Here is a 27,048-nt window from a genome sequence, read left to right as displayed (position 1 = left end):
TACAGCTTTTAATATATCAACCTCACCTCAAAAAAGTGGTTTAAAAAGCTATAGCAAACCTGAAAATATTTGTTAACAAGTTTCTAATGAAAATAATAATGCTCATGGAAGAAAATGCAAATAATACATAAAGTATAAGGTTAAAAAAAAAAGGTTCTACTCTTCTCTCTCCCCTTTTCCTGGAGAAAACTGCTGTAAAGAATTTGTGTGTATTGTGTTGGATAATATATGTATATCTAAAATGTAGATATGAAATATATATATGAAAATATATCAATGCAAGATAGACAGGGTGGTTACATATATTTTTCATATATTATATGATGCACATATTTTTGTGCTAATGTGCATAGGTCATTCTAACTATTTTCAAAGGCTATTTGCATTCATTTTTATGGATATATTATAATTTATGCAGTCAATCACCCATTATCAGATAAATTATTTGCACTTTCATTATTACAAATAGTACAACAATACTTGCACATGTATACTGATGCACAATTGTGAATTTATCTCACAATGATAAATCAAAGCAAATTTGAATGGTTGTATTGATAGAATAAGTTTGAATTTAAATTGACTTATGTTGGCAAATTACCCTCACCAAAACTAGGCATTATTAAGATTTTTATTTTATAGCTTAGAAAATAAAATTTGTTACTATTAGTTTAAATCTGATTTTTATTAATGACTAAGACTGAGTAAATTTTTAAATATTTATTTTTTGTAACTGTCTGGAAATATACTTTCTCCAGTTTTTTCTTCTGTATTATTTATATTGCTCTTTTTTGATTTATAAGAACAATTTCCTCATTCAGGAAATTTTATTTTAATCCACAAATATTTTTCAGATTGTCATTTGACACTTCATGTTAATTTTCATTAAATAATTTTTCAGTTTTTAGTAGCAAACTTTGCAGTATATTATTTATGGCCTTTGAACCTTATGATACCATGTTAATGACAAATTTTAAAAGAAAACGCCTGTTTATTTCTAGTACTCTGTGTCTGTTTTCATTTAACAACTTAATTGAAGGATAAGTTACCTACTGTTAAGTGCATATTTAAAGAGTGTACACTTTGAAAAGTTTTAAAACATATGTATATATATATGTTTTATATATATAACATATATGTATGTTTATATATATATATATATATATATATATAAACTTTTGTAATCATCCCCACAATCAAGATAGTGAACATACCCACTGCCTGTATACGTTTTCAGGGGTCCCTTCGCAGTCCATCCTTCCTTCCCCTCCACCTCTCATTCCCAGTAACCCAACTACATACTTTATGTCACTGTAGATTAGCTTTCACTTTCTGGAATTTCTTATAAACTAAAACATTCAACACATACTCATCTATTGGTCTAGGTACTTTCACTCTGCCCAATTATTTTAAGATGCATCCATATTGTGTGTAGTAATAGTTAACTCCTTTGTATTGCTGAGCTGTATTCCATTGTATGGATGTAAAAAAAATTGATTTATCCATTCATCTATCTATGGACATTTGGGTTGTTTCCAGATTTTGGTCATTACAGATAAAGCTGTACAAGTGAACATGTCTTTTAATGGACATACACTGGTTTTCTTTTGGGTAAGCACCTAAAAGTGGAATGACAGATAAATAATGAAGCTACATGTTTATCATTTCAGAAACTGCAAAAATGTTTTTGAAAGTAGTTGTGCCAAGAAAGGCATTTGTGATGGCAGAGTAAGAGGATATGGAGCTTATGTCCCCTCTCCCCATCATGAACATATCAAAAATACATCTACATGTACAATAATTCTCACTGAAATCTGAATGGAAACTGGCAGAAGGACTTTTGTACAACTAAGGCTATAAGAAAGTTACATGCATAATTGTGTAGGAATGACGGAAAAGTGACAGGAAGAGAGCTGTGGCCTTGGGAGAGAACTCAGAGGAGAAAGGAGATTATACAAGTGGACACCTACCTTGGGGACTGAGTGGGTTGAGCCAAGACTGAGCATCCCAATCCTGGGATTCTACATGTAGGAGATATTTCCAATGACTAGCTGGAGGACTGCTGAGACAGATAGGCTAGAGAAGCCTGAACAACATTCATGAGAATCTCATGCTTTAGTGGGCATGCCCCTCAGGTGGGGAAAAACAGCAGAATGCGCATCTTTTTTTCAAGTGCCCATGCAACACTCTCCAGGATAGATCACATGCTAAGCCACAAAACAAGTCTCAAAAAATTTAAGAGGATAGAAATTTTATCTAGCATTTTTTTTTCCTATTACAACAGTGTGAACTTAGAAATTTATTACTGAAAGAAAAATGGGAAAAGAATAAATTTACGGAAACTAAAGACCATACTGCTAAAGGTTGACTAAAGGTCAATGAGGAAAGCAAAGAAGAAATCAAAACATATCTCAAAGTAAATGAAAATGGAAACATGACATTCCCAAATCTGTGACATGTATCAAAAGCAGGTCTATAGGGAGGTTTATACTGATAACATTCTTCAAGAAACAAAAATGTCAAGTACACTGCCTAATACTCCATCTAGAAGAATTAGAAAAAGGATAAACAATCCCCTAAGTCAGCAGAAGGAAGGAGATAACAAATATCAGAGAGCATATAAATAAAATAAAATATGGATCAAAAAATAAGACTAAAGATCAATGGAACCCAGAACTATTTTTTTAAGATAAAAAATTAACTGATACCAATAAGAGAGAGAGGACACAAAATAAGAAAGAGGAGAAATAACGACTAATACACAGAGATACAAAAAATCATAAGAGAATACTATGAACAAGCAAATTGGACAACCTAGAAGAAACAGACTAATTTCTACAAACATTCAAACTGACAATGCTGTATGAAGAAGAAACAGACAATTAGAACAAATCTTCATTAGCAGTGAATTGAATTTGTAGTTACAAAAAAAAAAAAAAAAGAGAAGAAGAAACTCAAAATAAACAAAACCCCAGAAATAGATGACTTCTTGAGGGAATTTTTCGATGTTACAAACATAAAGAAGTAATCAGTTCAGTTCAGTTCAGTTGCTCAGTCGTGTCTGACTTTTTGTGACCCCATGAATCACAGCACACCAGGCCTCCCTGTCCATCACCAACTATTTATCCTCAAATTATTAAAAAAAAAAAACTAAAGAGGATGGAACACTTGTAAAGTCATTCTAAGAGGTCATCCCGATACCATATACTTGTCCATAGTATTCTCCATTTGTTTTTGCATCTCTGTTTTACTGCAACATTTGTAGCCATTAAATTTCACATTTTTTTTTCCTACTCCCTGTAAGGACTGCATTAACACATTTATTTATCTGTTTAAAATTGTGCCAAAGCTCACTGATGCTGTATTAATTGTTTCCATATTTTTTTCTTTGTTTCACTTGTAATAGTTTCTATTGTGATATCTTCAGATTCACTTACATTTTCTTCTGAATATCTAATCTGTCATTAAACCCATCCAACATATTTTTCATTTCAGACATAATAATTTTTTAGCACGAGGACATCAATTTTAGTCTTTTTAAAAATACATATTCCATAGCTCTATTTAAAAGGTACAGTTTTTCTTCTGTGGAATACAGAAGAATACACATGGAAGACAGCTATATTAAATGAATGCTCTTGTCTACTAATTTTATCATGAGTCATTTCTAGTGTGGAATTGATTTATGTCTCCAGATATATATATGGGTTATATTTTTATACTTCTTTGCATAACTGATATTTAATTATATGACAGACATAAATTTTTCCTCTTAATTTATTTTTTATTGAAGGATAATTGCTTTACAGAATTTTGCTACTTTCTGTCAAACCTCAACATGAATCAGCCTTAGATATATATATACGCTCCCTTTTGAAACTCCCTCCCATCTCCCTCCCCATCCCACCCCTCTAGGTTGATACACAGCCCCTGTTTGAATTTCCTGAGCTATACAGCACATTCCCCGTTGACTATCTATTTTACATATGGTAATGTAAGTTTCCATGTTACTCTTTCCATACATCTCACCCTCTCCTTTCCTCTCCCCATGTCCATAAGTCTATTCTCTATGTCTGTTTCTCTGTTGCTGCCCTGTAAATAAGTTCTTCTGTACCATTCCCCTAGATTCTGTATGTGTTAGAATATGATATTTTTCTCTCTTTCTCACTTACTTTGCTGTGTATAATAGGTTCTAGGTTCATCCACCTCATCAGAACTGACTCAAATGTGTTCCTTTTTATGGCTGAATAATGTCCCATTGTGTATATGTACCACAACTTCTTTATCCATTCATCTGTCTATGGACATCTAGGTTGTTTCCATGTTCTAGCTATTGTAAATAGTGATGCAATTAGCAATGGGATACATGTGTCTGTTTCAATTTTGGTTTCCTCAGGGTATATGTCTAGGAGTGGGATTGCTGGGTCATATGGTGGTTTTATTCCTAGTTTTTAAGGAATCTACATACCATCTTCCATATGGGCTGTATCAATTTCCACTACCATCAAGAGTGCAAGAGTGTTCCCTTTTCTCCACACCCTCTCCAGCATTTATTGTTTGTAGATTTTTTGATGATGGCCATTATGACCAGTGTGAGGTAATATCTCATTGCAGTTTTGATTTGCATTTCTCCAATAATGAGTGATGTTGAGCATCTTTCCATGTTTTTCAGCCATCTGTAGGTCTTCTTTTGTGAAATGTCCGTTTATGTCTTTTCCCCACTTTTTGATTGGGTTGTATTTCTGGCATTGAGTTGTATGAGCTGCTTGTATATTTTGAAAATTAATCCTTTGTCAGTTGTTTCATTTGCTATTGTTTTCTCCCATTCTGAAGGCTGTCTTTTCACCTTGCTTATAGTTTCCTTTGCTGTTCAAAAGCTTTTAAGTTTAAGCAGGTTCCACTTGTTTACTTTTGCTTTTATTTCCATTTCCCTAGGAGGTGGGTCATAGAGAATCTTGCTTTGATTTATGTCACTGAATATTCAAGCCTATGTTTCCTCTAAGAATTTTATAGTTTCTGGTCTTATATTTAGGTCTTTAATCCATTTTGAGGTTTTCTTTGAGTGTTCTAATTTCATTCTTTAACATGTAGCTGTCCAGTTTTCCCAGCACCATTTATTGAAGAGGCTGTCTTTGCCACATTATATATTCTTGCCTCCTTTGTCAAAAATAAGGTACCCATATGTGCATAGATTTATTTCTGGGCTTTCTACCATTTTCATTGGTCTATATTTCTGTTTCGTGCCACTACCATAGTGTCTTGAAGACTGTAGCTTTGTAGTTTAATCTGAAGTCAGGAAGGTTGATTTCTTCCAGCTCCATTCTTCTTTTTATAGACTGCTTTGCCCAGTCAGAGTCTTATGCATTTCCATATGAATTGTGAAATTCTTTTGCTCTAGTTCTGTGAAAAAATGCCATTGGTAACTTGATAGGGATATAATTGAATATGTAGATTGTGTTTGGTAGTATAGACATTTCCACAATATTGATTCTTGTTACCCAGGAACATGGAATATCTCTCCATCTGTTTATGTGGTTTTTGATTTCCTTCATTAGTGTCTTACGATTTCATGTGTACAGTTATTTTGCCTCCTTAGGTAAGTTTATACATAGATATTTAATTCTTTTTGTTGCAATGATGAATGTGGTTGATTCTTTAATTTCTCTTTCTGATTTTTCATTGTTAGTATATAGAAATGCAAATCATTTATGTGTATTGATTTTGTATCCTGCAACTTTGCTAAATTCACTGATTAGCTCTAGTAATTTTCTGATACTATCTTTAGGGTTTTCTATGCTGACCCCGGCAGTGCAGACGCGAGAGACGCTGGCCCTGGCGGTGCAGACGTGAGACGCCAGCCCCACCGCAACCGACCACGCAAAGAGGCGCTGCCGAGAGGAGCTACCACACGCCTGAGGCCGGGGATGGCGGCCGAGAGGAGATACCCCATGTCAAATAGGCGGTGGCTGCGCCTGCGCAGGAGGGCTGAGAGGAGCTACTCCACGTTCAAGGCCAGGAGGGGCGGCCTTGAGGAGAAACTCCTCATACAAGATAAGGTGCAGTGACTGTGCTTTCTTGGAGCAGCTGTGAAGAGATATCCCACACCCAAGGTAAGAGAAACCCAAATAAGATGGAAGGTATTGCAAGGGGGCATCAGAGGGCAGACACACTGAAATCATAATCACAGGAAACTGGTCGATTTGATCACATGGACCACAGTCAAATGTGGTCATCTGGAGAAGGGAATGGAAAACCACTTCAGTATACTTGCCTTGAGAACCCCATGAACAGTATCAAAGGGCAAAATGATAGGCTACTGAATGAGGAATTCCACAGGTTGGTAGGTGCCCAGTATGCAACTGGAGATCAGTGGAGAAATAACTCTACAAGGAATGAAGGGAAGGATCAAAAGCAAAAACAATACCCAGTTGTGGATGTGACTGGTGATAGAAGCAAGGTCCGGTGCTGTAAAGAGCAATATTGCATAGGAACCTGGAATGTCAGGTCCATGAATCAGGGCAAATTGGAAGCGGTCAAACAGGAGAGGGCATGAGTGAACATAGACATTTTAGGAAGCAGTGAACTAAAATGGACTGGAATGGGGGAATTTAACTCAGATGACCATTATGTCTACTACTGTGGGCAGGAATCCCTTAGAAGAAATGGAGTAGCATCATGGTCAACAAAAGAGTCCGAAATGAAGTACTTGGATGCAGTCTCAAAAACAACAGATTGATCTCTGTTCGTTTCCAAGGCAAACCATTCAATATGACAGTAATGCAAGTCTATGCCCCAACCAGTAATGCTGAAGAAGCTGAAGTTGAACGGTTCTATGAAGACCTACAAGACCTTTTAGAACTAACACCCAAAAAAGATGTCCTTTTCATTATAGGGGACTGGAATGCAAAAGTAGGAAGTCAAGAAACACCTGGAGAAACAGGCAAATTTGGCCTTGGAGCACAGAATGAAGCAGGGCAAAGGCTAATAGAGTTTTGCTAATAGAATGCACTGGTCATAGCAAACACCCTCTTCCAACAACACAAGAGAAGACTCTACACAAGGACATCACCAGATGGTCAACACCAAAATCAGATTGATTATATTCTTTGCAACCAAAGATGGAGAAGCTGTATACAGTTAGCGAAAACAGGACCAGGAGCTGACTGTGGCTCAGATCATGAACTCCTTATTGCCAAATTCAGACTTAAATTAAAGAAAGTAGGGAAAACCACTAGACCATTCAGATATGACCTAAATCAAATCCCTTATGATTATACAGTGGAAGTGAGAATAGATTTAAAGGACCAGATCTGATAGAGTGCCTGATGAACTCTGGACGGAGGTTCATGACATTGTACAGGAGACAGGGCCCAAGACCATCCCCATGGAAAAGAAATGTAAAAAAGCAAAATGGCTGTCTGAGGAGGCCTTACAAATAGCTGTGAAAAGAAGAGAAGTGAAAAACAAAGGAGAAAAGGAAAGATATAATCATCTGAATGCAGAGTTCCAAAGAAGAGCAAGGAGAGATAAGAAAGCCTTCCTCAGTGATCAATGCAAAGAAATAGAGGAAAACAACAGAATAGGAAAATCTAGAGATATCTTCAAGAAAATTAGAGATTCCAAGGGAATATTTCATGCATAGATGGGCTCGATAAAGGACAGAAATGATATGGACCTAGCAGAAGCAGAAGATATTAAGAAGAGGTGGCAAGAATACACAGAAGAACTGTACAAAAAAGATCTTCATGACCAAGATAGTCACGATAACGTGATCACTGACCTAGAGCCAGACATCTTGGAATGTGAAGTCAAGTGGGCCTTAGAAAACATCACTACCAACAAAGCTAGTGGAGGTGATGGAATTCCAGTTGAGCTATTTCAAATTCTGAAAAATGATGCTGTGAACGTGGTGCACTCAATATGCCAGAAAATTTGGAAAACTCAGCAGTGGCCACAGGACTGGAAAAGGTCAGTCTTCATTCTAATCCCAAAGAAAGGCAATGCCAAAGAATGCTCAAACTACTGCACAATTGCAGTCATCTCACACTCTAGTAAATTCATGCTCAAAATTCTCCAAGCCAGGCTTCAGCCGTATGTGAACCATGAAATCTCCGATGATCAAGCAGGTTTTATAAAAGGCAGAGGCACCAAAAATCAAATCGCCAACATCTGCTGGATCATGTAGAAAGCAAGAGAGTTCTAGAAAAACATCTATTTCTGCTGCATTGACTATGCCAAAGCCTTTGACTATGTGGATTCCAATAAACTGTAGAACATTCTGAAAGAGATGGGAATACCAGACCACCTGACCTGCCTCTTGAGAAACCTGTATGCAAGTCAGGAAGCAACAGTCAGAAGTGGTCATGGAACAACAGACTGGTTCCAAATAGGAAAAGGAGTACGTCAATGCTGTATATTGTCACCTGCTTATTTAACTTATATGCAGAATACATCATGAGGAACGCTGGGCTGGAAGAAGCACAAGTTGGAATCAAGATTGCTAGGAGAAATATCAATAACCTCAGATATGCAGATGACACTACCCTTATGGTAGAAAGTGAAGACGAACACAAAAGCCTCTTGATGAAAGTGAAAGAGGAGAGTGAACAGGATGGCTTGAAGCTCAACATTCAGAAAACAAAGATCATGGCATCTGGTCCCATTACTTCATGGGAAATAGATGGAGAAACAGTGGAAACAGTGTCAGACTTTATTTTTTTGGGCTCCAAAATCAGTGCAGATGCTGATTGCAGCCTTGAAATTAAAGGACGCTTACTCCTTGGAAGGAAAGTTAGGACCAACCTACATAGTATATTAAAAAGCATAGACATTACTATGCGAAACAAGGTCCGTCTAGTCAAGGTTATTTTTCCAGTGGTTATGTATATGTGAGAGTTGGACTGTGAAGAAAGCTGATCCCAGAAGAATTTATGCTTTTGAACTATGGTGCTGCGGAAGACTTTTGAAAGTCCCTTGTACTGCAAGGAGATCCAACCAATCCATTCTAAAGGAGATCAGTCCTGGGTGTTCATTGGAAGGACTGATGCTAAAGCTGAAACTACAATACTTTGGTCACCTCATGCGACGAGTTGACTTACTGGAAAAGACTCTGATGTTGGGAAAGTTTGGGGTCAGGAGGAGAAGGGGACGACAGAGAACAAGATGGCTGGATGGAATCACCAACTCGATGGAGATGAGTTTGAGTGAACTCCGGGAGTTGGTGATGGATAAGGAGGCCTGGCGTGGTCTGATTCATGGGGTCCCAAAGAGTCGGACACGACTGAGCGACTGAACTGAACTGAACTGAACTGATGTATAGTATCATGACATCTGCAAACAGTGAGAGCTTTAATTCTTCTTTTCCGATCTGGATTCTTTTTATTTCTTTTTCTTCTCTGATTGCTATATCTAAAACTTCCAAAATTATGTTGAATAATAGTGGTGAAAGTGGACGCCCTTGTTTTATTGCTGATCTCATTGGGAATTCTTTCAGTTTTTCTCCATTAAGAATAACGCCTGCTGTAGGCTTATCATACATGGTCTTTACTATGTTGAGGTAGGTTAGTTCAGTGTCCATTTTTTGAAGAGTTTTAGTCATAAATTGGTGATGAATTTTGTCAAGGGCCTTTTCTGCATTTATTGAGATTATCATGTGATGTTTATCTTTCAATTTTTTGATATGGTGTATCACATTGATTGATTTGTGTATATTGAAGAATCCTTGAAATCCTGGAATAAAACCAACTTGATCATGGTTCATGAGCTTTTTGATGTGTTGCTGAATTCTGTTTGCTAAAATTTTGTTGAGGATTTTTTAATCTATGTTCATCAGTGATATTGGCCTACAGTTTTCTTTTTTTGTGTTATCTTTGTCTAGCTTTGGTATCAGGGTGATGGTGGCCTTGTAGAATGAATTTGGAAGTGTTCTTTCCTCTGACAAAATTTTAAAGAGTTTTAGAAGTATCGGCATTAGCTATTCTGACTCTTGAGTGTCCCTCGTACCGCAAGGAGATCCAACCAGTCCATTCTAAGGGAGATCGATCCTGGGTGTTCATTGGAAGGACTGATGCTAAAGCTGAAACTGCAATACATTGGCCACCTCATGAGGCGAGTTGACTCACTGGAAAAGACTCTGATGTTGGGAAAGGTTGGGGGCAGGAGGAGAAGGGGACGACCGAGAATGAGATGGCTGAATGGCATCACCGACTCTGTGGACATGAGTTTGAGTGAACTCCGGGAGTTGGTGATGGACAGGGAGGCCTGGCGTGCTGTGATTCATGGGGTCGCGGAGAGTCCGTCACGACTGAGCGACTGAACTGAACTGAAGTGCTTGATAGAATTCTCCTGTGAAGTCATCTGGTCCTGGACTTTTGTTTTTTGGTAGATTGTTGACCACAACTTCAATATCAGTGCTTGTAATTGGGTTGTTCATAATTTCTATTTCTTCCTTGTTCAATCTTGAAAGAGTGAACGTTTCTAAGAAGCTGTCCATTTCTTCTAGGTTATCCATTTTATTGCCATATATTTGTTCATAATAGTCTCTCTTAATCCTTTGTACTTCTGTATTGTCTGTTATAACTTCTTCTTTTTCATTTTTAATTGTGTAGATTTGATTCTTCTCTCTTTTTCTCTTGATGAGTCTGGCTAAATGTTTGTCAATTTTGTTTATCTTCTCAAAGAACCATTTTTTGTTTTATTAATCTTTACTGTTTTATTTTTCATTTCTTTATCATGTATTTCTGCTTGGATCTTTATGATTTCTTTCCTTCTACTAATTTGCGGGGTGTTGTTCTTCTTTTTCCAGTTGTTTTAGGTGTAAATTTAGGTTGTCTATTCAATGCTTTTCTTGTTTCTTGAGGTAGGATTGTATTGCTATAAACTTCACTCTTCAGTTCAGTTCAGTTCAGTCGCTCAGTCGTGTCCGACTCTCCGCGACCCCATGAATCACAGCACGCCAGGCCTCCCTGTCCATCACCAACTCCCGGAGTACACTCAAACTCATGTCCACAGAGTCGGTGATGCCATCCAGCCATCTCATTCTCCGTCGTCCCCTTCTCCTCCCGCCCCCAACCTTTCCCAGCATCAGAGTCTTTTCCAGTGAGTCAACTCGTCGCATGAGGTTGCCAAAGTATTGCAGTTTCAGCTTTAGCATCAGTCCCTCCAACTTCACTCTTAGAACTGCTTTTACTGCATCCCATAGGTTTTGAGTTGTCGTGTTTTCATTGTTATTTGTTTCTAGGAATTGTTTGATATCCCTTTTGATTACTTCAGTAACCTGCTGGTTATTCAGAAATGTCTTGTTTAATCTCTATGTGTTTGTGTTTCTTAGTGTTTTTTCCTGCAATTTATACCTAGTCTCATAGCGTTGTGTTCAGAGAAGATGCTTGATATGATTTCAATTCTCTAAAATTTACTGAGGTTTGATTTGTGACACAAGATGTGGTCTATCCTGAAGAATGTTCCATGCTGACTTGAGAAGAAGGTGTATTCTTCTGAATTTGGATTGAATGTCTTGAAGATATCAAAGAGACCCATCTCATCTAGTGTGTCATTTAAGACTTGTGTTTCCTTGTTAATTTTCTGTTTTGATGATATGTCCATTGGTGTGAGTGGGGTGTGAAAGTCTCCTACTACTATAGTGTTAATGTCAGTTTATCCTGTTATGTCTGCTAGTGTTTGTCTTATGTATGAGGTGCTCCTATGTTGGGTGCATAGATATTTACAATTGTTATGTCTTCCTTTTGGATTGATCATTATGTAGTGTCCTTCCTTATCTCTTTTAATCTTCTTTATTTTAAGGTCTATTTTCTCTGATATGAGGATTGCTACTCCAGCTTTCTTTTGCTTCCCATTTACATGGAATATATTTTTCCATACTCTCATTTTCAATCTATATGTGCCTTCAGGTATGAAGTAGATTTCTTGTAGGCAGCATATACATGGGTCTTGGTTTTGTATCCATTCAGCCAGTCTGTGTCATCTGGTTGGAGCATTTAATCCATTTACATTTAAAGTAATTATTGATATATATGTTCCTATTGCCATTTTCTTAATTGTTTGTGGTTAATTTTGTAGATCTTTTTTCTTCTCTTGTATTTCCTGAGTATATAAGTCCTTTTAACATTTGTTGTAAACCTAGTTTGATGGTACTGAATTTTCTTAGTTTTTGCTTATTTGAAAAGCTTTTTATTTCTCCATAAATTTGAATGATATCCTTGTCAGGTACAGTAATCTTTCTTGTAGATATTTCCCTTTCAGTGCTTTAAATATATCCTGCCATTACCTTCTGGCCTGCAAAGTTTCTGCTGAAAGATCAGCTGTTAAGCATACAGGGTTTCCGTTGTATGTTACTTCTCCATCTCTGCTTTTAATAATCTTTGTGTTTAGTCTTTGTTAGTTGGATTAGTATGTGTTTTGGCATGTTTCTCTTTGGATATATCCTGCATGGGACTCTTTGTGCCTCTTGAACTTACTTGACTCCTTTTCCATATTTGGAAAATTTTCAACCATAATCTCTTCAAAAATTTTCTCATACACTTTCTTTTTATCTTGCTCTTCTGGGACCCTTGTAATTTGAATCTTGATGCATTTGATATTGTCCCAGAGGTCTCTGAGACTACCTCAGTTCTTTTCATTCTTTTTACTTTATTCTGCTCTTCAGAAGTTATTTCCACCATTTTATCTTCCAGCTCACTGATTAGTTCTTCTGCTTCAGATATTCTGCTATTGATTCCTTCTAGAGTATTTTTAATTTCAGTAATTTTGCTGCTTGTCTCTTTATGTTTATTCTTTAATTCTTCTAGATCTTTGCTAACTGATTCTTGCATTTTTTCCGTTTCATTTTCAAGGTTTTTTGATTAACTTTACTATCATTATTCTGAATTCTTTTTCAGGTAGTTTGCCTATTTCCTCTTCAGTTATTTGGAATGGTGTGTTTCTAGGTTTTTCTATCATTTGTGTATTATTTCTCTTCCTTTTAATTTTTTTTTTAAACTTATGGTGTTTGAGGTCTCCTTTTCCTAGTCTTTAAGATTGAATTCTTTCTTCATTTTGGTTCCTACCCTCCTGTGGTTGTTCCAGTGATTTGCGTAAGCTTTGGATAGGGTGAGATTTGTACTGAGTTTTTTTTTTTTTTTTTTTTTGCTTTTCTTCTAGTGGGCAAGACGAGTGAGGTTGTAATCCTATCTGCTGATGATTTGGTATGTATTTTTGTTTTGTTTGTTGTTTAGATGAGGCATCCTACACAGGGTGCTACTGTTGGTTGGGTGTTGCCAGGTCTTGTATTCAAGTGATTTCCTTTGTGTGAGTTCTCACTATATGATAGTCCCTAGGGTTAGTTCTCTGGTAGTCTAGGGTCTTAGAGTCAGTGCTTGCACTCCAAAGGCTCAGGGCTTGATCTCTGGTCAGGAACAAAGATTCCACAAGTGGTTTGTTATAGCATTGAGATTAATACAAATATCCCAAAATGAGAAACTAAAGATGAACCCCAGACAAATGGCAATTACAAAATCAGGCAAATAATGATTAAAATAGTGGAATATACACATATATGTATACACCCATTAGCAAAGTCAAAACAATCCAACAAAAATAAAACACAGTAGATTGACCCAGTGAATAAAGGAAATCAAAAATTAAATTTAGCAGTTAATAACAAAACTTACTAAAGCATAAACTGGAAAACAAAACTAAAGCAAGGTATACTAAGTGAGCAATAAAGCAATGCAATCAAAACTAACAGATATGTTGAGAGGAAAGGAAAGAATATGCAAAGTTAAATAGAGCTAGATGAAGAAGACTTTTAAACATTAAAGATTAACTTCATGGGGAAAAGAACAGTAGGAAAGGCAAACAAAGGAATAAATATAGAAAAAATAATGGGTTTAAAAAATTAAAATAACAAAAAGGAAAACTATAGAACTGCAAAACCTCAAAGTAGAGGCAGAGATTTATAATAACAATAAAAAATGTGACTGAGGGGGAAAAAAGACAAAAGCTTAATTAGATTTCATAGTGCCAATAAAATCGACAACTACAACAGAGTGGGGAAAGGATCCAAAAGAATCCACAGAGCAAGTCAAAACATAAGAAAAATAAATGTTTATCTTGAGTCACTGCCGTCAGAGTCTTTTCCCTCGCTATGAGTCACAGTCCACCTCACCTCCCTAGGATACCCTCCAGTGTTGTGCTGATCACTGGACCTGTTGGGGGTCAGCTCAGTTTCTAATATGGTCCTGTTGCTGCCACTGCTAAGTCACTTCAGTCGTGTCTGACTGTGTGTGACCCCATAGACGGAAGCCCACCAGGCTCCCCTGTCCCTGGGATTCTCCAGGCAAGAACACTGGAGTGGGTTGCCATTTCCTTCTTCAATGTGTGAAAGTGAAAAGGGAAAGTGAAGTCGCTCAGTCGTGTCTGACCCTTAGTGACCCCACGGACTGCAGCCTACCAGTCTGCTCCATCCATGGGATTTTCTAGGCAAGAGTACTGGAGTGGCTTGCCATTGCCTTCTCTGAATATGATCCTACTCCTATGTATTCTTGCCTCCAATGTCCACAGCTATCAGAACTAGTGGGTTTTCTTCTGTGGGAGCTCTCAATGAACTTTTATATATTTCATAGTCACAAAGTCTTCCTAGTTGATCGTGTGGGTTTAGTCTGCAGCTTGTACAGATGGAGGGAAGGTTTTGGGTCTTCTTCCTTAGCCACACTGCCCCTGAGTTTCAACTGTGGCTTTATTTCCACCTCTGCATGTGGGTAGTCCACTGGGGTTTGCTCCTGAGGCTGCTCTGGAGGACATGGGTTTGCCCCTGTGAGGGCCAGGTATGGAGGTGATGCAGCTGCTTGTGTTGCAAGTGTTCTGGCAGTACCAGGTACTCAGGGGAGTTGGCAGTTAAGGCAGTAGGAAATATAATGCTCTAGAAGGGTATGACAACCAGTATTGGCCAATACACTCCAGTATTCTTGCCTGGAGAACTCCCCTCCCCTGACAGAACCCTGGCAGGCTACAGTCTACAGGGTCGCAAAGAGTTGGACAATATCGAAGCGACCCTACATGCATACACACAAGGGTTTTTTTGCCTTTGGCAGCTCTGCCCCAGTGAGAGTTGAGCATGAAGGTGGTGCAGCTGCTTTGATTGCAGGGACACTGGTGGCACCAAGTGTGCAGGGACATGGACTGTTTCTGCCTCACAAGTTATGTATGGCCCTATCAGAGTCTTTTTTCAAGCTTCTTGTAGCTGGTGATCAGGCCTCTTTGGCCAGTTTTTCTCCATAGCTGTGCCCGTTCAGGCACTTAGAATGCTCCCTTACCTGGGGTCCTTCTCTGTTGTTAGAAATGTCAGGCGCATAGAGGAGCCCCCTCTGACTGGGTTCCTACTCTGTAGATCTTCATGTTAGGCACTTAGAAGGACACTCTTGGTGGGGCCCTACTCTGTAGTTCAGTGTATCAGGAGTTTGATGGGACAGTCTCTCTATTGTTCAGTTGCCAATGCTGGCGAGAATGAGGCAATGGTGATGGCTCCACTCCCTATGCATGACTAAGCAGTATCGTTTTGCTTCCACAGCTGCCTGGCTTTCCTCCACAGGCACTTCCCACCACATTCTTCTGCCTCACATCTCCTCAAACATCTCTCCAGAGTCAACAACAGCCCTTGCCCTGGGATTGCTCCACAATCCTTAAACTCCAGCTCCCAGCTGCTGCGCCTTCCAGGGGGTCTGCATCTCTGCCTGGGGTATGTATGGCTACAGCAAGGACTGTCTGATTCTCATTCCACTTAGGCTGCCACAGATCAGCTGTTTAACTCTCAGCCTTAAATGTTTCTCCTCTGACTCAGACAATTGCCCCAATGTGAGGATTGGATCCCTGTTTCTGTTCCCCTGCTGACTGAGGGCAGGTCCAGTCCTACTAACACTCCTGTTTCCCCACCCCACCCCCCACCAGTTCCTTTGTCCTACTGAGTTTTGCGTGGTTCCATATATTGTTTTTCAATGGTCAGGTGCTCCTCTCCACTCTCAGCTGGTGTTCTGCATGTACTTCTGTGTCTGAAGTTGTATTCCTGATGTAACCATGAATAGAGATGTATTTCATGTCACCTACACCTCTGCCATCTTGTTCTCTTCATTTTTTCCTTTTAGAGAGGTACATATTTTTGTATTTCTATAAATATTCTTGAGTTTCAGTTTGGGATAGATTAATTACTTGGACTTAGTTTGATTCTTTTGAGTCTTATGTTAAAGTTTAATCAGACAGGACTGGAAGTGTATATATTCAGTCCAGGGCTATATTTTTCCAAATACTGCAAAAGTCCTTTCTTAGTATTGTAACCAATATACCATGATTTAGGAGCTTTTCAACTCTGGCTTTTAGAAACAGGCACAATATTTAACTCCACAAGGACTGGGCACTATTCTGTCTATTTCTTTCATAGTGTGGCTCTTTCTAAAGCCTCACATAACTGCATGAGCTGGTCAGTAGTCAACTGAATACTTGATAAGGGATATCTCCAGAACATGACAGCTCTGTGTGTCTCTCACCTCTCTGCATTGCAAACTGTACTTGCCTTGGTTTTCCTGGACTCACACTATTTCTTAAGCTCATGATGTATGTTTTGTTTTGCCTGTGCTTCCTTTCCCTGTGCTGAAGACTGGAAACATACTCAAAGCACTAACCTGAGGAAATCATAGTTTTTACCTCATTTGTAGGAATTACTATCTTACTTGCCTAATGTTAAATGTCTTTAATGTCCCTGTTTTACTTATTTTGTTCATCTTTTTAATGCTTAAGGTTTAAGTTAAGAGAGTGAATCTAATCTTAATATCCTATTTTTATTGGGAGCAGAAGGTCTGTTTCTATTACATTTAAAATATCCTTTTTAAAACTTTGATCAACGTCAGTTTAGATGATGCCAGTGAGGTAGAGATACTGCCTTCCCCACCCAAAGTCCCTAGCAAGTTATACCAATACTACAGGATGATTTTTAGAATCAGAATGAAAAATCATTGTAAAAGAGATTGTGAAATGAACAGAAGTGAGGAAACTTCCAAAGAATGTTCATGACAATGATAATGGCAATTGTTAAAAATCTGGCAATCATTATGCAGTCATCACAGAAAACAAACAAAGAAACAGTGATAAGCCTACTAACATTCAAGACAAATTTAAGGGGCATCTGATTGAAAAAGTGAGGAAAAGGTGAGGGTCAAATAAAGAAAAATACAAGGCAATCTGATAGGATTAATTATGGGCACAGTACCTTAATAAAGGGGATTAAAGTCAAAATTATGCAGAAACTCCAACTAGCCAAACTATACTTTGTGATCTAATGATATGGTTAGGAACACAATAACGGAAACACTAGCACACAGTGAATCTGGATTCAACATCACGAATTAGAAGAGCAGGGGCTCAACTTAGCTCAGAGATGTGATCTACTTGTTCCAGAGAAGATTTCTTTCTGAATTCACTGGAAATGTTTTGTAATCATAGGTTTCAACTTTAAAATTCGAATGTCTTACTTCTATTGAAAAATATAAGAATATATAACAATGAATGCAGTTTCCTGTTAGGTTCCTGGTCTTTGTAAACATAAGTGTCACTACTCTTCAGGTGAGGAAAAATGGGTCAATTATGATGGTAGTGCAGCATAGTTGGGAATAAGACTGGAAAGGCATGACTGACTCAGAGCATAAAGGGGCACGAATGGGGCAAGGGTAGACAGTACTTATTGTACTGAGTGCTTATTTTGTGCCAGGTGTTGCAAAATTTTATCATCCAAACTCATTATTTGTTGTTGTTCAGTGGCTCAGTTCTGTCTGACTTTTTGTGACCTTGTTTACTGTAGCACACCAGGCTTCCTCATCCTTCCCAGGCTCCTGGCATTTACTCAAACTCATGTCCATTGAGTCGGTGATGACATTCACCCATCTCATCCTCTGTTGCCCCTTCTCCCCCTGCCTTCAATATATCCCAATACCAGGGTATTTTCCAATGAGTCAGCTCCTCACATCAGGTGGCCAAAGTATTGGAGCTTCAGCTTTAGCATCAGTCCTTCCAATGAATATTAGGATAATTTCCTTTAGGATTGATTGGTTTGATCTCCTGCTGTCCAAGGGACTCTCAAGAGTCTTCTCTAGCACCACAGTTTGAAAGCATCCATTCTTCAGCGTTCAGCCTTCTTTATTGTCCAACTGTAACATCCACACAAGACTACTAGAAAAACCATAACTTTGAGTATATGGACTGAAAGCTTCTTGCGGAATGACACAAAGACACCAGGATTCTTGGCCTCCAGAGGAGAAGAATTCAATCTGGGGCCAGAGACGAGGTTTGATCGCTCAGAGCTTTTGTGTAATAAAGTTTTATTAAAGTATAAAAGAAATAGAGAAAGCCTCTGACATAGGCATCAGAAAGGGGCAGAAAGAGTACCCGCCTGCTAGTCTTCAGCTGTATGTTATATAGTCACTAGCAGTCTGTTCGGAGAAAGCAATGGCAAGCCACTCCAGTACTCTTGGCTAGAAAATCCCATGGATGGAGGAGACTGGTAGGCTGCAGTCCATAGGGTCGCTACAAGTTAGACATGACTGAGCAACTTCACTTTCACTTTCACACATTGGAGAAGGAAATGGCAACCCACTCCAGTGTTCTTGCCTGGAGAATCCCAGGGATGGGGGAGCCTGGTGAGCTGCCGTCTATGGGGTCCCACAGAGTCGGACACGACTGAAGTGACTTAGCAGCAGCAGCAGCAGTCTGTTAATGAAAGAAAGGAATGTCTTAAGGCTCAGAATGGCACCAGGCCCCTCAACCATAATCTTGACACCAGATGATTCATCCTGGGCCATAAAATGAATTGCTTGAATCTTGTAGAAGGGCAGATTACCATACAAATAGTTTCGTTTACATAGATTAGGGGAACAATATCTGAGTATAACATACAGGTTTGTCAAGTAGGTCCTGAGCCATTTGGCAGAACCAATTTGAAGATAGAATCTGGGATAAATGCATAGTACATTAACATAGCTTAAGATCAACATTTCCATGAGAAAAATGCATTGGTTAACTCAAGATTTGAGAATAGTTAACTTCAGGTGAAACCAGATGTCATTATGGCAACACAGTATTTTAAGAGAAACTTCCTTTTATTTTTTTTAATAATAAATATTTATTAATTAGAACATCTGAATGATTACAAAAGAAACATAAAAAATAAAAATCTAAGAAAATAATTTGACTCATGTAGCACTTTTATAAAAAGTGAATATAATGTAATCAGTCCATGGGTTTTAATGAGAAATGAGGTGGCTGGCCAGGGAGGGGACAAAGTGCTGGAAGGTCCCTATGCTGTCAGGGTCGCAGCTGTATTGGTGGCTTGCTGGGTTGCTGTAGGCTTGGTCTGGCTCATATTTCTCCTGTCTATCGTTTGGACAGCTTTTTTCACCCAGTCAGCTTGAGGATCAGCACAGATTTTAATTCCTCCTCTGGTAATGAATATCACTGCTTTCAAGGTGCCCTCCTTGATGATGTAGGTCTTGATTTTTTTTAATTGGCAGTCGCTGTGGAGTCAGACTCACACAGATGCTCTTTTCTAGAACTTCAGTCCCCACAGCTTCCACAGTGTATGCAGCGAGACTGCAGATCACCAGGCAGGTCAGGATGAGAATTCTCATGGCTGAGGTCCCGCTGAGCTGTGCAGCAAGAGGCTGAGGGCTGGCTCCTCTTCCAGTATTGCAAAGACTTTCCGTGATTCCACACTCACCTTGAAAGTCCCCCTGTCAGCACAGGAAGTGTGATGACCACTGGGGGGAGGGGGGAGAAACTTCCTTTTAAATTTGTATAGAGAAGAAAAAAATATCGCTAATTTGTTCCCTCCTGACGCTTAAGAGAGATTAAAATGTCTGACACTTGCAGGCTATTTTTTCCGTTTGGAGACCCCTGGCCTTCCTGCCTGTTACCCTCTCAGGACCTTTGTCAACAAAGTTGGATATATTCACCTCCACTTATAGATAAGAAAAATGGAGGCATATAGTGGTCAGATAACTTACCAAAGGCCATTCAACAAGTTACTAAAACAGAATTTAAACACTTGCATAACAACCCCCAAATTCTTCTCCTTTCGATGGATTCCCAAGTGTGGTTATGGCAACAAATTCATCCATTAGACAAAAAAAAAAAGTCTGATTTCCATGCATTGCTCCTAAGGTTTGAGTCAGTAATTTAGCAGATATTTGGAAGAGCTCTTGCTAGAGTCTGCCTTTCATGGAGCTTCGTAGATGACTCTGATGAAGTTAATCTACAGACTAGTATTTGGGAATTATTTGCCTACCTTTCATGAATAGATTTGATTGTGGGACATTCTTTGAACTTAAACCTGTAGGTACTAAGGAACTAAAAGCAGGTTTTGATGCAGGAGAGTGCAATGAACAAATCTTCATTTCAGAAATATCATTCTAGCAGCAACAGAATGGAGGATAAATTAAACAGCAGAGACTGGAAACAAGCTCAGTAAGATTATTGCATTAGTCCAAGCAAGAAATAATGAGGCTTGAGTGGAAGCATTAGCAGCATACCTCATTCCACTGCTATCCTCAGAACCCATGATATGAGAAGGAAGACTGTCTTCTAGCAAGATCCCTTTAATATTTACAGTTTAAAAATAGCAAAATAAGCAAATAAACAACTGAGAAAAAAAAATAAAAGAGCCAGTAGTGTACTAGAGGTATCTCATATCAGCTCATGAGAGCTCAGTTGCACACATCTTCTCAACTCTGTTTTCCACAAAAGGATATTAATAGTTTAAATCGACCATGGCAGAAGTATTTATACCATGGAAACAAATCAGAGCTTTCATTTTTTTGAAGAGATAGTTATTAAATGTTTATCAACATGCCTCTGGATTTAAACTACCTTTCACATTGGCCAAGGTAAAATTTTAGATACTAAGTTCTCAATTATAATGATTCATGCTCTAGTGTGACTTCAATATTCTCTTCAATAAAAGTATCTTTTAAGTTGAAAGTTCATTATGCACAAAATGATTAATTTTCCTGTATTTAAGATACTTTATGCATCTAGTTTTATGTGCCATCATTCAAGACTGAGGTTCATTCTCACTTTCCTTTAATGCAACTTTTATTTTCCCATAGATTTATAAGTAACTGGAAGCTTGTAGTTTTTAATATTACAGATAATCTTTTGTCCGAAGCAACTCAGAAAAAATTTTTAAACTTTTTTTTTCTAGGTCTGTTCTGAAAAACATATCCATGACTAGAAAGGATATTACTATACTGTAACATGACGGAATACTCCTACATTACAGAAGAGGGGAGGCTTTTAAAATGTTAGTGATATATAAACATTTTCAATTGAAAGACCAATCAAGGCAAATAGTAACTTTTATAAGTAAAATAACAGAATAGTGTGGAGTTGTCATGAAATGATTGTAAAATTGGCAAATACTACCAGTTCACTCTCAGGGAATTAATAGCAAACTCATTTTATCAGCATCTGCACTTCTTTTTAAGCCATAGATTGTTAAAAATGATGCTTACAATTTCTTAGTTTTGATATGCATATGCGTTTCCATCTCAAAAAAGTAAATGAGGTTTAAGTCTTTTTTTGTTGTTGTTCTTTCTGTTGGATAAAATTTCACTAAATTGCATGAGTTAAAAATGAATAAATAACTCAAGGAATTGTATATAATGGGGAATCCAACTTGTTTTCACACCAGGCTCATCTTATTTTTCCCTTTAAAATGAAGTGACTGAGAATCCTAACTATCTGAAATGTGTTAGGTGATGGCAAAAGTTGTATTTTCAGCATATTTTCTACTGGAAAGTATCTCTCTCTTTTTTTTTTTTTTTTAATAGTAGATCACATTCCTGAAAAAAAAAAAAAATCCCTTTTCCCAGCCTTTTAAATTGCTACTAACTTATAGTGAATGTAATCTCTGCTCAGCAAATAGTAAAGAAAGTTATATGTTCCCTATTTTAACTACGCATGTAGACAGGAAAACATATCATTAGCCACATTTGTGGATGAGTTTGAGTAACTTCTTAGCTAGGCTCCCCTAAAAAAATTAGAAGAGAAAACGAGATTAGGTATAAGACAGTAGGTTCTTGCTTCTCTCATTAAAAATTCTATTTCTCAAAAAAACAAAAACAAAAAACCTGCTTCTAACTAAGTCCCCTCTAAAGTACCCATGATAAGATGAGATCATTCAGAACAGTTTAGTAAATTTAACAGTTAAAAAAATCTGCATTCTAAAACTTAGAATCAAACTTAATTCAGCTATGTTTTAAGTATATTACTTTTCATTTTCACTGCATTCTCTCCTAATTCCTCAAATATAGATCATCAATGTCAGCCCATATACACATATCATTGGTATGAATTTTTAAAACAACCTAAGCCCAACTATCACATATGAATCCCTTATGTTATAACAGTATTTTTAGTATTAATGATACATATCTGTGTTTTAAAAAAGACAAAAAGCATACAATTTTCTTGAAAAGCATTTATAGTATAAAAGTATATTAATCAGCTTAATAATATAATACACTAAAAAGCAAGAGAGTTCCAGAAAAACATCTAATTCTGCTTTATTGATGACAGCAAAGTCTTTGACTGTGTGGATCACAAAAAACTGTGGAAAATTCTTAAAGAGATGGGAATACCATACCACCTGATCTGCCTCGTGAGAAACCTGTATGCAGATCAAGAAGTAACAGTTCAAACTGGACATGGAACAACAGACTGGTTCCAAATAGGAAAAGGAGTACAGCAGGGCTATATATTGTCACCCTGCTTATTTAACTTATATGCAGAATACATCATGCAAAATGCCAGGCTGGATGAAATACAAACTGGAATCAAGATTGCTGGGAGAAATATCAATAACCTCAGGTACGCAGATGACACCACCCTTATGGCAGAAAGTGAAGAACTAAAGAGCCTCTTGATGAAAGTGAAAGAGGAGAGTGAAAAAGTTGGCTTAAAACTCAGCATTCAGAAAACTAAGATCATGGCATCCAACCCCATCACTTCATGGCAAATAGATGGGGACACAGTGGAAACAGTGAGAGACTATTTTGGGGGAGCTCCAAAATCACTGCAGATGCTGATTTCAGCCATGAAATTAAAAGACACTTGCTTCTTGGAATAAAAGCTATGACCAAACTAGACAGCATATTAAAAAGCAGAGACATTACCAACAAAGGTCTGTCTAGTCAAAGCTATGGTTTTCCCAGTAGTCATGTATGGGTGTTTAAGATTTGGACTGTAAAGAAAGCTGAGTGCTGAAGAAGTGATGCTTTTGAACTGTGGTGTTGGAGAAGATTCTTGAGAGTCCCTTGGACTGCAGGGAGATCCAACCAGTCCATCGAAAAGGAAATCAGTCCTGAATATTCATTAGAACTGATGCTGAAGTTCCAATACTTTGGCCACCTGATGTGAAGAACCGACTCATTGGAAAAGACCCTGATGCTGGGAAAGATTGAAGGCGGCAGGAGAAGGGGATGACAGAGAATGAGATGGTTAGATGGCATCACCAAAGTGATGGACATGAGTTTGAGTAGGCTCCTGGAGTTTGTGATGGACAGGGAGGCCTGGCTTGGTGTGACTCGTGGGGTCCCAAAGAGTCGGACTCGACTGAGTGACTGAACCGAACTGAACTGAAGGTGTATCATAAAGCTGATTAACATATACTATACATACAGCAGTTCCTAAAGGATATATTGGTTTCAGGTAAGTAGTGTTTTAGTAAATATCATTAACAGTAGATTGTAGAGTTTTTATTATCTGAAGAAGTTAAACTAATATATCTTTTTATTTTCAGAAACCATACTTCTTTCTTCATTCCTTTAAAAGCTACTTCTGCTTACTGGGGGACAGATATCATAACAAAATGGCAAGTCTTTCTAGGCTTTGGGAGATATTTGTAATTTAGACAATGATCCCTCCCATGTGAACAGGATTTAGTTTCAAAAGAGTTGGTAGGATTTCATGGTTCAATTGGGCCCATTGACAAGCTGGAGGGAGAAAAAAAATCCAAGACAAAGAAGGAACTGGAACTTTAGCTAATATAATAGAACTTATAGGGCCCAAAGTAAGAGTGGATTAAAAGTGTTGATGTTTAAAGGTTACAAAAATAAGTATCGCTCCTCATGAATTCTGCATCCTAGGTACCAGTTGGCAGTAAAAACATTCAGAGGATGAAGATGGTAAACAAAGGTTGGAAAGCACAGAGGGACCCAATACTTATAATCGGAACACTAGATCCTGTGCTCTAATGTAAGTTGGGGCGAAAGTTATTTGTATGCTTTCTGCCTAGGTAGTGGGGGCAGATAGGACCAACCAGCAGACATATTTAGAGAAGAAAACAAAGATAAATTCAGTTCCGTTCCGTCAGTCGCTCAGTCGTGTCCAACTCTTTGCGACCATGTGGACTGTAGCCTACCAGGCTTCTCCGTCCATGGGATTCTCCAGGCAAGAATACTTGAGTGGGTTACCATTTCCTTCTCCAAAAGATAAATAACATAGCAATTAAAAATATATTTCCTGTATCTCCATGGCATAAGTTTCTAGATAAACTCAAGGGGACCTGCTGCTGCTGCTGCTGCTAAGTCACCCCAGTCATGTCCAACCCTGTGTGACCCCATAGACGGAAGCCCACCAGGCTCCCTCGTCCCCGGGATTCTCCAGGCAAGAACACTGCAGTGGGTTGCCATTTCCTTCTCCAATGTGTGAAAGTGAAAAGTGAAAGTGAAGTCATTCAGTCGTGTCCGACCCTTAGCGACCCCACAGACTGCAGCCTACCAGGCTCCTCCATCCATGGGATTTTCTAGGCAAGAATACTGGAGTGGCTTGCCATTGCCTTCTCCGCAAGGGGACTTATGTGATGCTATTTGATATACTCAAAAGCCTACAATATGTTCCCAAGAATGATGCTATCCCACTGCTCTATCCTATAGAACTGGTTTAGGGATAAGCTATTTCCTAAACAAAAATACATTACAGACATGTTTTTCCTAGGCTTTCACTAAAAATACTGTACTGAATGAATTTAAGCAGATGGAATCATTCATTCTCACTTGTCAATGTGGATATCTCTTGTGACAAAAATTAAATTGGTTTGATATGATTGGATTTTCGCAAAGCTTGATCAGTTTTTCCATAGGTCAACAAATGGTGAAAATGAAAAATAATCATTATTTTGCTCAATGGGTCATCACAACCCAGTACAACAACTAAGATAAGCAAAGTTCCTCAGTCATATCTAATTCAGTCATAATCACAACACTGAAGACATAGTGAAGATTCATAGGTAATAAAAACTAAAAGAGAAAATAATTTAAATGTCTTTCTTAGTATTGTGATTTCCATCTCAATTGTATCTAAAAATCATACTGTACTTCTTGATTAACCATATTTAATTTATAAGCATTTACTAAAGTCGAAAGAATGAAAGTATTTTAAATTATTTAATTAAAACATTTTCATTCCAGTGTATTTTATTTACGTGAATATGCATGAATAATTTTTACAGATGATTATGTATATAAGAAGACATGCTTAATTATGGTGAAAAAAAAGTGAGCCAATATTATATTAGATTAAATTTAATATATTAAAATAATCTCATTTTTATTTTAACTTTCCCTCAAAACCTATTTTCTCTTTTTTTGTTGTTTATTTTTTATTGAAAGATAATTCTTTTACAGAATTTTGTTGTTTTTCTGTCAAACCTCAACATGAATCAGTCATAGGTATACATATATCCCCTCCCTTTTGAAACTCCTTCCCATCTCCCTCCCCATCCCACCCCTCTAGGTTGATACAGAGCCCCTGTTTGAGTTTCCTGAGCCATAGAGCAAATTCCCGTTGGCTATCTATTTTACATATGGTAATATAAGTTTCCATGTTACTGTTTCCATACATTTCACCCTCTCCGCCCCTCTCCCCATGTCCATAAGCTTACTCTTTATGTCTGCTTATCCACTGTTGCCCTGTAAATAAATTTTTCAGTACCATTTTTCTAGATTCCGTGTATATGTGTTAGAATGTGGTATTTATCTTTCTCTTTTTGTCACACTTCACTCTGTATAATAGGTTCTAGGTTCATCCACCTCACTAGAACAGACACAAATGCATTCTTTTTTATGGATGAGTTATATTCCATTGTGTATATATACCACAACTTCTTTATCCATTCATCTGTCAGTGGACATCTACTCAAGCAGTCTATCTTTAGCCAAGAAAAAAAATATATAAATCAGCATTTATACATCACCCAAGATTAAGTAACAGGAAAGGAGTGGGCATACACAATTATGGAGCCTGAGAAGTTGCACAATCTGCTGTCTGGAAGCTGGAAATCCAGAAAATCTGGTGGTACAATTCAATATGAGTTTGAGATCCTTTGAATTAAGGGAACTGATGGTGTAAATCCCAGTTCAAGGAAGTAGAAGGTCACATAAACAGTTGTGACACAGTTGACACAGTGAGACAGTACCAAAGGGGTCTCTTATATCTATCTTTTGTTCAAGTCCTCAATGGATTGAATGATGCACAGCCACATCAAAGAGTGCAATCTACTTTGCTTGGTCCACTGATTCAAAATCCAATCTCATCTAGAAACACCCTCACAGATATACCCAGAAATAATGTTTTATCTGGACATTCCATGGCCAGTCAAGAGGACACATAAAATTAATCATCACAATCTACCATAACAAAATAATACAGGCTAGGTGATTTAAAGAACAGAAATTTATTTTCTCACAATTATGGAGGTTAGATGTTAGTTTCTCCTGAGGCCTTTCTCCTTGGGCAGGAGGTGACAACCTTCTCACAATGTACTAACATTGTTTATCTCATGTGGGCACAAAAGCCTGGTGTTTCTTTGTATCTCCAAATATCCTCTTCTTATAAGGATACCAGGGCTTCCCTGGTGGCCCAATGGTAAAAGAATCCACCTGCAAGGAGGGAGACACCTGCAGGAGACCCAGGTTTGATCCTTGGGTCAGGAAGATCCACTGGATGAGGGAATGGCAA

The 27,048-nt window shown here is 37.9% G+C and overlaps 1 pseudogene; it reads right to left on the bottom strand.

The window, feature by feature from the left end:
• Positions 1–19,330: 19,330 nt before the first annotated feature.
• LOC148773362 (lymphotactin pseudogene) lies at positions 19,331–19,661 on the bottom strand (annotated as a pseudogene).
• Between the last annotated feature and the right edge of the window lie 7,387 nt (positions 19,662–27,048).

This window comes from Moschus berezovskii, chromosome X (assembly GCF_049115385.1).
Source record: "Moschus berezovskii isolate FMDL1 chromosome X, NW_MosBer_1.0, whole genome shotgun sequence".
Taxonomy (NCBI): Eukaryota; Metazoa; Chordata; class Mammalia; order Artiodactyla; family Moschidae; genus Moschus; species Moschus berezovskii.
The sequence above is the reverse complement of the archived record's forward strand: the minus strand, read 5'-3'. Positions and strand labels throughout refer to the sequence as shown.